Source organism: Brachyistius frenatus, unplaced genomic scaffold, assembly GCF_029030835.1.
Source record: "Brachyistius frenatus isolate BFR_SWC_R1_liver_20210118 unplaced genomic scaffold, ASM2903083v1 Contig_25, whole genome shotgun sequence".
Taxonomy (NCBI): domain Eukaryota; kingdom Metazoa; phylum Chordata; class Actinopteri; family Embiotocidae; genus Brachyistius; species Brachyistius frenatus.
Genome location: NW_027210624.1, coordinates 3,625,364 through 3,640,140, shown reverse-complemented (window position 1 = coordinate 3,640,140; position 14,777 = coordinate 3,625,364). Strand labels below are relative to the sequence as shown.

Below are 14,777 nucleotides of genomic sequence, written 5' to 3'. Positions count from 1 at the left end.
ATCAAGTGATAATGTCTAAATAATCTGACCATGTGAAAGAGTTTGCTTTTCGGAGCTCTGTAGTGGGTTTCAGCTCATTGTTTAGCAGTCCAGCTGCAACTGTACTGTTGTGATTGACTCTCACAGCTCTCATAGAAAAACACTGTGCACACCCTGGTCAGCACTGAAGAGCAGGCGGACACCTGGAGGTGAATATAGGGGAGCATTTAGAAGCTAAACAGAGAAAATAGGACAGTGAATATTGGTCTACATACATCGGATGGATAGAATTACACCTCAAAACGATTAATAATGTTACTCCGTAACTACTGGATATGTTGGAAGAGCGTGAAAGTTCACTGCATCATCTTAAAAGGTTTTGACTCGGAGCCCCACAACGAAACAATGCCACAAGATCAGGTAATAGTACAGGTTTTAGTGCATGACACTTCGGTGGTGCAAATTCCAGCACAAGCGTGTGACATGACATGCAGTGAACCTAAAACCTGACAGTAGACTGGTGCTATGATTCCTTCTCAAACGTTAAACATCGTCTCAATAAATAGTTTAAAGTGGCCACATTATGTTTTAAAATCAATTATTATGTGATCACAGATAATTGAAGTTGAAAGGTGTAAAAGTTTGATGCTGCCTGTCATTAAGCCTACAGTTTTTTTGTGGTTTGAATTAAATAGCAGGATGAATGAATCCATATACATGATGAAATTATGAGTCATGAGACCTTCAAAGAAAGATGACAGCGTTTTCTCCTTCTCCTGGCTGCATTGCAGCACGTTAAGAGCATCAACCTGAATCCTGGCTTTAAATACTTTGATTCTGACACTTTACAAGTAGGTGGAGCTTCGATTCAACTCAATTTACATCAAAGCACAGCTATGTCTGCACAACTATATATTATAAAGTAGTCCGTGTGGATGTATTTAATAAAGATTTTGTGAATCGGATTAGAATCAGTTTGTGTTGGACTCTGCCATCTGTCAGTCTAAATTTACAGTCTGTCTTTCTGCCGGCGCATTATTTTTGAGGTGTAGTAATGAGTTCTGAGCAGCTCTGAAACATGAATATATTTGAATTGTATAAAAGGTACAAGTTGTCTATCTGGACCTAGTTTAGGTGTTTATTGTTCTAAATGTTAGGTATCTGAAATTAAAACTCTCTTATACAGTATGTTTTACACCGGCTAAAGAAAAAGCACTTGAAATGACACATTGAAACTGGCAAAATGCTGGTGGAAACAATTTACTTGCGTGGACACAGAAAATGATCTATTGGGCAGATATGACTGTTGTCAACATGGGAAAAAGCTCACAGTTTGTAACATGTGTCTTAATACAAGTAATGATGTGTAGTACAATTATCAATGTGGAACAACCATTAATATAATTTAGGGGAAAAAACAATTTGATGTGAATGATGTTTGGGGAAGAATAAAACATGGTGGCTCAAGCTAGGTGTTACAAATGATTTTTTTTTTTTTTTTTAACCCAGCTAATAAATTTGCCAGTTTACATAAAGCTGCACACAAATAGATAAAGTTTGAAATACGTAACGCACATATAAATAACTTAATAACAACTTTATCTGGTGTTATTTATTCGCCATAATTGTTTCAGATATAGTTGGTATCTTAATGCTCAATGTGCTATAAAAACTTAAATTCTTAAAGTGGAGCTTCAAAATTAAATTGAAACATTTCAGAAATGAATCCCACAAAATTATTCTACACATTCTGGGTTACAACAAAATGTTGTGATCAGATATCGAAAAGTCATGATAGGGTTCAGTTGAGTTTGGTTTCGGTCCTGCAGGCGGACAAATCAAAGTATTGGAAACGTCTGAATGACTGCTCCCCAGCTTCGGTTAATATTAAGAGACAGGTTTCTCCTGCGGCAAGGTACACTCAGTTGGCAGTTTATTAGGTCCTTCCAACTTAACCTTTTAAGCTGTAGAGGCCCCCTAAAAATAGGTGTGTTTTTAAAAGGTTAAACTAATCCACTCTAATAGGACAGTCCTGCAATAGATCCTCCCTCAATGCAGTGTATAATGTGCATACAATGTTTTTGCAACAGCTGTTGCAATTATTTTGTCCACTCCTTTTATAACACTTTGGGTAGACTAAAAAGCATTGCTTATATCAACCTATATATATATATATACAGTATTGGTGCCAGAGCGGTCGTTCTCTCTCTTCTCCTCTGAGTCTCTGGTTTGGTTTGACTTGGTTTGGTTACATTTTGTTTTCTAACACCTGTACACCTTCATACATCCAAACAATACACACGTTGCTGATGAACTGATTTCATCCTCACTGACGTTTTCTTAAAACAAATTTACTTTACTTTAAGTAATCATGTGTGGTCTCCACATTTTGTCCTTCCTCTGAGCCGGGTCCTGACAATTTCAACATTGAACAACACAACCTTCATGAAGGGAGGATGTGGTTTAAAGATATGTATTTATTGGACAGAGACAGTGAAGAGAGCAAAAGAATGACATGCAGCGAACAGTCCTTCAGACCGGGACTCTAACCTACAACATGCAGCTCAGAGTACACGACCGAAATGGTATGCAACCTAATCATTTGTTGAGAAGATTGGGATGCCCCAGCAGGTGGTGTTTCTAAGCATATATCCAAACAAGAACTTGGATATGCTTCACTAAAGGATTGTTAGCCCTCAGAGGAGTCAGACAGAGGAGTCAGACAAAGCTTAATTTTGCAAAACGTTTCAAAAATAATGGTGGCCTTTTCCTCTTTTGACTCTATTAGTTATAAAAATTAGTTATAAAGTAAATTGTATTTTAACTGTTATTTTAGTGTCAAATTCTATAATATTGTCCTAAATTATGGTCTGTTTGTTTTCTTACCTCAAATCTTGAACCTTTGAAGAATTTGAATCGTCATGTTAATTCAGGGGCATATTTAAGGACCATTTCACTGTTTCACTTCCCTTACTGGGATTTGATATGCATTTCAGTAAGTAAGTCAAGTTTATTTGTATTTGCACTTAATGTGCTTTTAAAACTGACTTATACAAATTACGTTTACTTAAGAAGTAAGTAAGTAAGTAAGTAAGTGAAATTATTACAAAAGATAATTATTAATGAGAAAAAGATATATCCAGATGGTTCATATTTAGGGCTCAGCAGATAAAATACAACAGTTGGCTATAGATACAGCACACAGTAGGAATTAGTTAAAATAAGAGTGAAACTGACAACTAAGTTCATCCTCATCATTCTGACTCAGTCGTGATAAAGAGCATCGGTGAAACCAAAGTGTGTGAAATGTCCCTTTTCTATCCGCCCTCCCTCTATCAGCACGTGGGAGTGGGTGTTGGGGTTTTCTGAAATCAACGTCATATAGTCACGCTCAGACACGTGAAGGAGTGAGGCCGCCATCTGCTGGAGACAGTTGGTATTTTATTTATCTTTTCTAAATGCATCACAATGAGTTGGACATAAAGTAAAGAGAACCCTGTAATGTCAGCTCCATTAACCCAGTAGCATTTCTTCTCTTCTTTTTCTCTTCCCTTCTTTTTTGCCTGATTTGCCAGCAAGTAACCAGTTCAAGCAACTCATTTAACATCGATCTCGACGACGAAGAAAACTTTGAATTCGTCGTGATGGCGGTATACTGATGGACACAAGATATTAACCTTGAGAGCAGTTGGTTCTTTTGGGTTTACCGTCTTGAAAACAGGTTTTGCTCTTAAACTCAGTGCGTTTGCACTTTCAAGAACGATGACAAACACTTCCGTTGTGAGAAGGTCTGATCTGCCCAGATGTCTCGCAAAAGTGTGATTTTAGTCAGGAAGAAAACTAACTTTGCGATGGCCGGGAATCGAACCCGGGTCAACTGCTTGGAAGGCAGCTATGCTCACCACTATACCACCATCGCTACGGAAGAACTGTACACCGAACCGGAAGGTGGTCTCACGAACAGGAAAAGTAAAGAACAGGGGGAGGAGGGAGAGGAGGTAGAGGAGGTGAGGAGGGAGAGGAGGGAGAGGAGGGGAGGAGGGGAGGAGGAGAGGAGGAAGAGGAGGGGGAAGAGGAGAGGAGGGGGAGGAGGAGGGGAGGGGGAAGGAGGGAGAGGAGGAGAGGAGGGGGAGGAGGGGAGGAGGGGAGGGGGGGGAGGGAGGGAGAGGAGGAGAGGAGGAGGGGGAGGAGGAGAGGAGGGGGAGGAGGAGGGGGAGGAGGAGGAGGAGGGGAGGAGGGAGGAGGAGGAGGAGGAGAGGAGGGAGAGGAGGAGAGGAGGAAGAGGAGGGGGAGGAGGAGAGGAGGGGGAGGAGGAGGGGAGGGGGAAGGAGGGAGAGGAGGAGAGGAGGGGGAGGAGGAGAGGAGGAGGGGAGGGGGAAGGAGGGAGAGGAGGAGAGGAGGAGGGGAGGAGGAGAGGAGGGGGAGGAGGGAGAGGAGGGAGAGGAGGGGGAGGAGGGAGAGGAGGGAGAGGAGGGGAGGAGGGGAGGAGGGAGAGGAGGGGAAGAGGGGAGGAGGAGGAGAGGAGGGGAGGGGAGGAGGGAGAGGAGGGGAGAGGAGGGAGAGGAGGGGAGCATGGGTAAGAAGCCCTGAGCTCCTCCCCCTCACTATCCATCTTAGTTTTAGAACTTCAAAGCCATGCAGACATCTCAGTCGTGCCTGTTATAATGTTTAGGTGCACTAGGATCACATCTCTGATGGCCTGGTAGACATTAGACACCTTCATTCAACTTTGTTGCAGTAGATTTTTGGTTTCAGTCAGTGGTTTTGGAGGGTGAGACAAAGCCCAACAACATCATATTTAGATGCTCAGGTGTAGTGGAACATGTTCCATCAGTATTGTAACAGACTGTCTCATGTTTATCGTTTCGCATTGGAGATGATATGTCCCTTCAGGGTTGCCGTAGAGGTAAAGCGACTCCCGCCTCTGGTTGAAAGAAGGAGAACACAAAATAAAGTGAGAAGCCGTGGGCTGAATGAGATGTCTGGGCTCCCGACTCCACTTATTACAGTATTATAAGTGCTCCGTTACATGAACCCAGGACGCTCGGTCACAGTATCATTACAAATATGTATTTTTTTTTTATCATTTGATGTTTGTTTTTTGTTTTTTTAAAACTAAGGTTTACATATTTCAGTGATACACGACAGACTTGGACATCATGTAAACCAGGACAAAGTGTGACAGCATTAGGTTAGGTAGTTAGTTACTTTATTAATCCCCAAGGGGACATTTTTTTCTCTACAGCAGCATTTATAGATACAGGAAAGCAATACAATAACAGTAAAAAATATTAAATATAAAAATGCACAGTATATACACTATATATAGTACAGTATATATATATATTTTTTAATATTTAAACAAACAAGAAACACAGACAGCCGTGTTTTTGTACTGTGATGGATTTTGCCAGAGGTGAGTTATTGTACAGTCTTATTGCAGTGGGCAGGAATGATCTCCTGTATCAGGAATGATCTCCTGTATCTGGAATGATCTCCTGTATCAGGAATGATCTCCTGTATCTGGAATGATCTCCTGTATCAGGAATGATCTCCTGTATCTGGAATGATCTCCTGTATCAGGAATGATCTCCTGTATCAGGAATGATCTCCTGTATCAGGAATGATCTCCTGTATCAGGAACGATCTCCTGTATCAGGAATGATCTCCTGTATCAGGAATGATCTCCTTTATCTGGAATGATCTCCTGTATCTGGAATGATCTCCTGTATCAGGAATGATCTCCTGTATCAGGAATGATCTCCTGTATCAGGAATGATCTCCTGTATCTGGAATGATCTCCTGTATCAGGAATGATCTCCCGTATCAGGAACGATCTCCTGTATCAGGAATGATCTCGATCTCCTGTATCTGGAATGATCTCCTGTATCTGGAATGATCTCCTGTATCTGTCCTTGTGACAGCGGAGCTGAAGGAGTCTTTTGGAGAACGTCCTCCTCTGTCCCTGCAGCAGGTGGTGAGGGTGGTCAGGATTATCCAATATGGACAATAGTTTGTTCAGCGTCCTCCTCTCCACCTCCTTTTCCAGACTGTCCAGTTTGCAGCCGATGATGGAGCCGGTCTTCTTAACCAGTTTGTTAAGTCTGTTGGTGTCACCGGCTCCAACGCTGCCCCCCACCACCCGCAGCTTCTCACTCAGCAGCAGTGGTTGGATGGTGTTAAATGCACTGGAGAAATCAAAGAAAGTGATTCTCACAGAGTCACCGGTTCCATCCAGGTGAGACTGAGCTCATTGCAGCAGGTAGATGATGGCGTCGTCCACTCCCACATGAGGCTGGTACGCAAATTGCAGAGGGTACAGAGAAGATTTCACCAGCGGTCTTAGGTGAGCCAAGACCATGGCGTCGATGGAGGGGGAGCCCTTTGGAGTTGAGGGCTCTGTGTCTATGCAGCTCACCAGGGGGGACAGATGGGGGAGGGGGGAAGGCAGCAGAGATGTTTGGGAGGTGTGGAGGAGACAGATGAGGGCGTTGAACTAAACCTGTTGAAGAAACAGTTTAGCTGATTGTTCCTCTCCAGGTTCCCCCTGGTTGTTCCTCTCCAGGTTCCTCCTAATTGTTCAACTCCAGGGAGCCCCCCCCTGGTTGTTCCTCTCCAGGTTCCCCCTGATTGTTCCTCTCCAGGTTCCCCCTGGTTGTTCCTCTCCAGGGAGCCCCCTGGTTGTTCCTCTCCAGGTTCCTCCTAATTGTTCCACTCCATGGAGCCCCCTGATTGTTCCTCTCCAGGTTCCCCCTGATTGTTCCTCTCCAGGTTCCCCCTGGTTGTTCCTCTCCAGGTTCCCCCTGGTTGTCTCTCTCTCCCCTCGAACCCAGTAATCTCCTTCATACCGGTCCACACCTCCCTCACGTTGTTCTGCTGGAGTTTGGCCTCCAGCTTCCTCCTGTAGGAGTCCTTGCACTCTCTCAGCTTCTCCTTCAGGTGGCGCTGCACTCTCCTGAGCTCCTTCCTGTCCCCAGACCTGAAGGCTGCTTTCTTCTGATTGGGCGGCACGGTGGTGCAGTGGTTAGCATTGTCACCTCACAGCAAAAAGGTTCCGGGTTCGAATCCGGTCCTGGGCCTTTCTGTGTGGAGTTTGCATGTTCTCCCTGTGCTTGCGTGGGTTCTCTCCGGGTTCTCCGGCTTCCTCCCATTATCCAAAAACATGCACCTCAGGTCAGGTTACCCTCGGGGATTAATAAAGTGTATAAAATAAAAAAAATAAAAAAATAAAAATCAAGAAGCACCTTCAGGTCACTGGTGATCTGCAGAGTATGGCGTGCCGAGTGGCCGCTAAACAAGTCCGGACACATTCCTACCCATTCCGAACATTAAGTCCCACCCCCAGTTCCAAACAGGAGGCAAAAGAGCCAATCAGGAATCACCGCCTCGGCGCACTGTTGTTTGATTGGTTGTTGACCGTAGGTTATGCAAATCCCTCCGCGACAGGTAGAGTTTCGCCTCGGGACGAGATTGTATTGTCGCCATCATCGTCGTAGATTTACCTGGATGTAAATATCAGCCGCTGGACAAAGGTTTGTGTCGCTAACTATATTATTATTATCACTCGGGATAAAAGTAAGTTTCAATCAAAGAATGAATGTAAAAAATGCTAACTTATATTTCCGTCCATTCATAATGCTCGTTAGTGGTGTATGAACGTAATTAAGTAGTTATTGTGTTAACAGTTGCCGGTAAAAATTATCCAAGAAAAGTATAATCGGAAGACATTAATGTTTAAATATGGTACATTGATTCTGTGATCACTTCATTTACAGTAGACGGGGAAACGAGGCTAAATGTGTGAAGTTTGAGCTAGCTGTTTGAGCCCGTTGTTGTCGAAGAAGCGCAAATTTGAATGAACGAAAAAGCCTCTAAAATGGTTTCTTTTAGTTTTATTAATACATTCACGGCTACTCCGACATTTGGTGTTTACTCCGCATCAGTTTAGTATTAAACTTAAACGTTTTTGCAGTCGTGGGGTGAGGTGACGTCAGCCGTTTGTTTGTTTGGCTGAATTAAAAGTTTTTTCTGATATCTGTGATTTTTTTTTTTAAATAACTATTTTGCGTAGGTCAACCTAAACTATGTTTTGTTTTATTGTTGCACGGGCTTTGGGCCGAGGTGATTTAGTGTTTAAGGCGCGTACATCAGCGTGACGTGACGTCAAGACGTGGACCACCTTGCATTACGTGACATATGGGAAATTACTGATCAATGTCAGCAGCTTACTGTATTGTGTCCTGTTACAGAGGACTGTTCATTTCCAAAACATAACTCTGAAGTAAAAAAAACATTGTGTTGCCTGATTTGTTTCACTTGTTTTCTAATTGTAAAGTTGTTAAATAAATAATTCCACCTAATTTCTAATTGCAAATTTGTCATTTCAAACCTTTATTCCATATTTTGTGTAACATTTGGCCCTGATATCTGCAGAATGCCAAAGACGGGTCAACCAGACTCCTACTGGGCAGGTGTCATGCTCCTGTACGCCCAGGGGAAGTTTAGATTCTCCACAGGCCAGAGACCAGGGACGAGGAGATGGAGGGCTGTCGCTGAACGCATTGACTCCTGTCCTTTGACTCCTGTGTTCAATCAGTCTGTCAGAAACTTTGACATCTTTGGCAAACGGATTGATTGTAAATGTGGATATCATGAGGTAAGTGGTGATATTTAATTGATTCAAAGTGATTCAATTGATTCACAGTCAAAGTGAAAAGTGTGTAAAGAGAAAGTTATTTGGTTTAATGCTGCATAGTGTAACAAAGTGTTAAGAATACACGTATTTTCCTGGTTTTTAAAATTTAGATTAATTTGCATTAGACTAAAGTGAGGCACTATTGTATTTCATTTTAAAACGGTTTCTGGGTGTGTTTATTATTTTCAAAGGTCATTTCGTATGATCAAAACGTTCAGAGACTGCTCCTGGTGTGCGCGGATGGTGCGACAAAGCATGCAGCACAGAGAAGCTCTAACTTTTGTAAGTACTCCCAGTTTTGTCACTTGATCGATGGCGATGAAGCAACGAGCCTGCAGAGGTGTTTTGAGTGACATTCACAATCCTGAGGGGCAGAAAATCCCTGTCCGAACCCAGAATGGTCCGGGCGGGCAACTGAGTGGCTTTTCCTCGACGTCAGCGGGTGTTGTGCCGTGGATTCGCCCACTTGCGTCTTCTTCTCTTCCCTGATAATTTGACATCAAATTTGATCTGCGGTGTCTGCTCAAGTATCAGATGTGTAAAGAATCACAGATGCACTTGAACCACTGCTCAAAAAAGGAAATGCATACTGGTGCTTATTTGAATGAAGTGAGGAAATGGAGTAGTTACGAGGGTTAGAGATTCTCTGCGCTCCATGTACGTCATGGTGCTGCACTGAATGATTTGGATCCACCCTCGTAATTGTGGATATGTATATTTTACCGTTTCGCCCAGCATACATAAGTGTGTATGCTAAATGAAGACGACGCAGTCGCTGTGTTCCAAATGACACATTTTCCCTTAGAACACTAACAAATAGTGCTTTTACATGCAGGCATTTCTACAAGGAAGTGTTGTTTCAAATCACACACTGCCGTTCTGTACTGACCGGAAATGACCTCAGCATGTGAACACATCACCCACCGAAATATCTGCAGCTTTAATTATTTTACCCAGAAATCAACATGTTTTTTTTTGCCCTCTGTTTAACACACTCAGTAAACACACTGATTCTTCTGTCCAGCAGCAGCAGTGAAAAATAAACACTTTTGTGTGGTGTTCAAGAACAGCAGCAACTTCTTCAGAGCTTTCATTGGAAAATTCTGTACTTCAGTGACCCCGCCCCCTTTCTCGAAGCCACCATGACTGTTTAGGGTGAAAAATGTCCAGCGTTTCACTCTTCTTTTCTGGACCGTTTTGAGTGCATCATCCTGGTACTTGTAGTTCACTGCAAGTTTCTGCACTTGACTGTGAATGCACATATGCACTCAAAATAGTGATTGTTAGTACACAAGTACACTATTTGGAACAGAGCAAGTGAGTGAATGACGATAAAGTAACACAGGAGTGTAAAAACTCAGACTGAAATAAAAGGCTATAAAACAGAAATTAAATCCGAAACCATGACAATAATGGAAGTTTTTGACCAAGACAGTTTCACTTTGTGAATTTTGCTAGTTTTTGAAGAAAGATAATATAAAATGTCTAAAGTCTTGTTTGCTGTATATATAGAGGGTGAAAAATAGCCTCTTTTTAATGTCAAATAAAAGCTATTATTAAACGTTAAAAGCTTATTGACACAGCCCGCCTCAAGGGAAAGACAAATAGGAGAGGACAACACATGACTTTTAAACAGATTTATTTAACAGGTTTTTTTTTTTTTTTAACAAGGACAATATCAATTATGTAAATGAGTCATGTTTCACGTGTCTGACGGAGTGCAAAGTGAGGGGTAGTGAGCAACGCAAACCACAAACACCTGATCATTCTGAATTATTTTAGGAACCCCCAAAACAGATGTACGGACAGAGCTTTGACCACCGATTTGGCAGAGATTGTATGCAGAGGATATGCAGCTGGATAATCGCGTGACACATTACGGTTGGCAAGTTCAAGCACTATTAAAAACTATTTACAACTATGTATACATATATTTAGAAATACAGCAGAAACAAAGCATCTACCAAATAAAAACTAAAACCATACAATAATAAATACACATCTCTCAAAGAGTCCTCCTCCATTCCTCAATGGTCTGGCCAGAGGTTGGACAGTGCCATTTTCCCCTTACCTGTGTATGGCCAGTAAGTTTGGTCTTTGACTGACCACATGTTTTACAGGTATAGTGGTATGTCTCTCGACTGTGTCTCTTCCTTGGAGGCTCTCCTCTTGCTACTCGCTCCTGATCTTCAAGAGCTGCCCTTCGTTGTCTCCACTCGCGGTGGCGATTGTGTGGAGCTGGTCCTGGTGCTACAGCTGGCCATGGTACTACAGCTGGCCATAGTGCTACAGCTAGTCCTGGTGCTACAGCTGGTCCTGGTGCTACAGCTGGCCACGGTGCTACAGCTGGTCCTGGTGCTACAGCTGGTCCTGGTGCTACAGCTGGCCACGGTGCTACAGCTGGCCATAGTGCTACAGCTGGTCCTGGTGCTACAGCTGGCCACGGTGCTACAGCTGGCCATGGTGCTACAGCTGGTCCTGGTGCTACAGCTGGCCATGGTACTACAGCTGGCCATAGTGCTACAGCTGGCCATAGTGCTACAGCTGGTCCTGGTGCTCCAGCTGGTCCTGGTGCTACAGCTGGCCATGGTGCTACAGCTGGTCCTGGTGCTACAGCTGGCCACGGTGCTACAGCTGGTCCTGGTGCTACAGCTGGCCATGGTGCTACAGCTGGTCCTGGTGCTACAGCTGGCCATGGTGCTACAGCTGGTCCTGGTGCTACAGCTGGTCCTGGTGCTACAGCTGGTCCTGGTGCTACAGCTGGCCATGGTGCTAGAATGGGACCTGATACTTGAGCTGGTGCTGGCTGGAAAGGGGACCAGCCCTGAAAAGGAGGAGGAGCTGGCCCTGGTCCTGGTGCTGGAGCTGGTCCGTGTGGCCCTGACGCTGGAGCTGGCCCTGGTCCCGGTGCTGGAGCTGGCCTTGTGGACGAGCTCTGAGAAGGATGTAGAGAAGCTGGTGATGGCTGGAAAGGGGACCAGGAACCAGCAAAGTACTTTCACCTCTCTAATGCTCTCAGCTTACTACCAAGAATCTGAAACTCTGGAGATCCCGTGGATTGAACCCATGGCCTCTTACGTGCAAAGGATGCCTCCATCACTGAGCTGGATCCCCTCTGACAATTCAGGAAAGGCAGCAGATCAGTTTCAACCTACCCTACCCTACCCTACCCTACCCTACCCTACCCTACCCTACCCTACCCTACCCTACCCTACCCTACCCTACCCTACGCTAACCTTAATGCTGAACCCAATCCTGACCACTAACCCTACCCTACCCCACTCTAACCCTGACACCTGACACCTAACCCCGACCCCTAACCCCTAACCTGAGCAAATAAATGTGAACATCTGGATTTTATTTAGCAATTTTGTCTCATCACTCGTGACTGTACAAACCTGTAAGCATTAGTTTAACGATTAGCAGGTTCAACCTGGAACAAGCAGTGATATGCGGGCGAGGAATTTACCACAAACGTTGCAGCCGCGTCAACCCCGACCCGGTGGCTCCCACATGCATAATGCGAGGGCCCGCATATCACTGCTTGCAGTTTTTATTCTTGTTCCTTATTCTTCTTAAAAAATAAATGCGTTTCTGGCGTCTTAACACTATTCTGAGCCATATTTGATGTCGATGAGAATAACCAGCTTGAACAAGCATGTGAAAGTATACAAAATTAAATTTCCTGTTGCCAGAAGGTGGCGCTATGACTATGACCGAATATTACCATACAGATGTGAGGTTTCTTCCTGTTAAGAGGGAGTTTTTTCTTCCCTCTGTTGGAGGTTTTTCTCCCTTAAAGAGGAGGTTTTTTTTTCCCCTCCTAGCTTATGTGGGAATTGTTGAATTGTTGAATTGCTGAGTTTCTCTGTATAATATTGTAAAGTCTTGCTGTGAGGACTTTAATGTGTTAAGTGCCATGAAATGATTGTTGTGATTTGGCGCTATGTAAATAAAGTTGAATCGAATTGAATAGATGTCTTCATAGCAGGACTTTTATCAAACCTGTAGAGTTTGAGGAATATAGAACAAAATTACAGCAACTTTAATGACATGGCTAAACCCTCAAAATGACCGCCATGCCATCTCCACACCATTCCACGAAAACAAATTATCAAAAAAAAAAAAAAAAATCCCAAAGGTTTTAAGACTAGACAGATCAAATTTCAAGTTGGTCTGATTCAAACTGTAGGAGGAGTTTGTTAAAGTACAACATGTGAATCGCCAAAATGTCAACTAAATTCAAAATGTCAGTCTGGAGATTTCACAATAAGGGGCGCTAGCAAACCATTTTTAGACGCCTTTGACCAAAACCTATGAAATACTTAAATTTCTACTTGGGCTAAATTTTGTTTATTTTAAAGCTGCCAAATAGGCATTTGATTTGCCAGAGTGAAAAGATTAATAATTCCTTGCATTACAATAGGGCTTTCGCACCATTCAGTGCTCGGGCCCTAAATATGGATACATATAATTCTACACATCATATAATAGTTCTTATTTCTATTTCCTAAATTGACTTAATGCCTGGTAGCTTATATGTTGTGTCCAAGCGGCAACCAACTGTGATGTCAGCCATTGATTTGTGAGCTGTTGTTCTAAAGTGTCTAAATCAAAATTTGGCTTTGGTCGCGTTGCTATTTTGGAGCCAGAAGTGACCACATCTGGATGAGCTGGAGAGGAGTGAGCGTGGGATCTGACTCGATCTGATTGGGAATCCGAGGACATTCTACTCGCCCACTTGTAGCAGAAACCTGATTGCACCACAAGCCTGTCAATCAATGCTGCGATCTCATGTAAATAATAATGGGGTAATTTTCAAATGGAACTAGTATGAAGGAGTGACTTCAGCCAGTGACACCATTATGACTCTGAAAAACATGTACTTACTTTGTATTTCGCGAGAGAAGTGGAATGGGAGTGTATGGAGCAAGAGCCTCTGTGAAGCCAACCCCTTTAGTCTATGGCCCAATCCCACTGTCCACCTAAACCCTAAACCCTCACTGACTTAGCTGCCGTAGTAGTAGAGTGTGCAAACCCTATATACATATATATATATTATGTATGTATATGTGTGTGTGTGTTTAATGTTTCTACATTTTAACAAATTACCAAAACTCTAAGTAAAGACATTGACATGAGGTAATCCAATGCAGACGTTTGACTTAGAATAAATCCAACTTTAGAACTCACCTGTAAGTCTGTGAGGGTGGACATTGGGATTGGCCCTATGGTTGTTTTTCAAACTGAATATTTGTGCTGACTTCCTCCAACAGATGGCGGCATTGGCCTATGATTTTTACTGAGCCAATGACAACTCAGCCACAGGCTTTTCTATCCAAAAAGTTTAATGGTATATTGATCTATTGTTTTAACAATTACTGATTACAATGTATTACCACAAAGGTACTAAATTATTGATATTTTAAATACTCAAGCATATGTTGAAAACAACATCAGTGTGTAAGTTGTCAAGTATAAAACTGATAATGCTCGAAACAAATTTGACATCAAATGCTCATGTGGCAGCAGGTGGAGCAACTCATCCAACCTGCTACATCCTGTGTAGCAAATCGTGGATGTGATTTTATGTAATTCCATCCACATGTTATACTCTGGTGTGAGAAGCATGTTAAAGGGAAAACCAATGCAGAATGCCCATGTACATATGTGTTAGATTGTGTGTGTGTGTGTGTGTGTGTGTGTGTGTGTGTGTGTGTGTGTGTGTGTGTGTGTGTGTGTGTGTGTGTGTGTGTGTGTGTGTGTGTGTGTGTGTGTGTGTGTGTGTGTGTGTGTGTGTGTGTGTGTGTGTGTGTTCCAACGATTTATAATCTCACCCAGTACTAACATTGGAATCCAGCTGGTCACAATGAGGTCTTTGTGTTGAGTACCGAGGCAGCAGGTGAAAACTCTGCTTCAGACCTCAGAGAAAGCATGTGATGGAGAAGTAGTAGTAGAGTGTGCAAACCCTGTTTTATCTGCATGCATTTACGTACCATGAGGACGACCTGTAACACACATGCTTGAGTGACGGTGTATTTGACCGGAAGCTTGTTTGCACTGGTGTGTGCACGCCAACCAAGCTTATCTATGTTTAAACCTT

At 43.2% G+C, this 14,777-nt stretch overlaps 1 non-coding gene across 1 annotated transcript; it reads right to left on the bottom strand.

Annotated features, from left to right (window-relative positions):
• Nucleotides 1-3,826: 3,826 nt before the first annotated feature.
• Nucleotides 3,827-3,898, bottom strand: trnag-ucc (transfer RNA glycine (anticodon UCC)). Its single transcript has one exon. It is a non-coding gene; the product is annotated as a tRNA-Gly (tRNA).
• Nucleotides 3,899-14,777: the final 10,879 nt, after the last annotated feature.